Source organism: Frankliniella occidentalis, unplaced genomic scaffold (genome assembly GCF_000697945.3).
Source record: "Frankliniella occidentalis isolate FOCC.00 unplaced genomic scaffold, Focc_3.1 Scaffold3, whole genome shotgun sequence".
NCBI lineage: Eukaryota > Metazoa > Arthropoda > Insecta > Thysanoptera > Thripidae > Frankliniella > Frankliniella occidentalis.
This window is the reverse complement of record NW_026267133.1, coordinates 3872252-3872999: the sequence shown is the minus strand read 5'-3', so window position 1 is coordinate 3872999 and position 748 is coordinate 3872252. Positions and strand designations below refer to the sequence as shown.

At 50.8% G+C, this 748-nt stretch overlaps 2 protein-coding genes across 2 annotated transcripts in view; both read right to left on the bottom strand.

The window, feature by feature from the left end:
* LOC113201905 (uncharacterized) overlaps positions 1 to 748 on the bottom strand; it is a 167512-nt gene that overhangs the window by 130408 nt on the left and 36356 nt on the right. The gene's annotated exons all lie outside the window — the stretch shown is intronic.
* The window catches only part of LOC113215051 (uncharacterized), a 28869-nt gene that overhangs the window by 7547 nt on the left and 20574 nt on the right, over positions 1 to 748 (bottom strand). The window lies entirely within an intron of this gene.

Sequence of the window (748 nt, the reverse complement as noted above, 5' to 3'; positions counted from 1 at the left end):
CTGCGGCGCTGACACCCGAGTCGGGCAAAAGGCAGAGTCGTAGATAGGCCTTCGGCACCAAAGGACACAATTTTTACCCCCAGGATTTTATTTTGGGGGGGGAGGGGGTGAAAGGGCGGGGAGGACGCAGCCCAGGTAAATGGTTTATGCCCGATACTGGAGGGGGCGATAGGGCAGTGGGTCATACTGTCATTGAGAGGCCATTGGAGGAGTTGAGTCGAGCAAAAATGTGTTGTAAGAAGCAATGTTATGTTTGAACGCCTGCCTGTTTGCAGGGCTGCCAGAAAGTTCACAGTTCTTTCCAACATATTTTTCGGACTTAAATGGAGATTTAAATGGTATATATTTCTGGGGAAAAAAATGAAACTTTTTGATAATTAGTGCAGCAGGAGTACCAGTGTGCAACACAGTCCGCCAGGCCTGATAAATCGGTGGACGTGAAATTTCGTACGTTCGCTTGAGGGCACAAGTATACGAATTTCAATAGCGGAAAGTTGATAATACACTATCACTGGTCTAAGTCCAAGCGAATGGAAATTCCGGGAAATTCACTCACCTACTCGTGTGCGACACTCGCACACTTGTGCTGTCGGTGTTGTTTTCAGTGCGGCGTGAGCACCGCTCCCCGACCGACAGACTGACAGAGGCGGGAAGGCGTACCAACCTATGCCGTTTGACCCGGCGCGGCTCAGCCCGACATCTTGTCTTTTATTTATGGAGAGGGGGAGGGGGTGCAAACGGCGGGGGG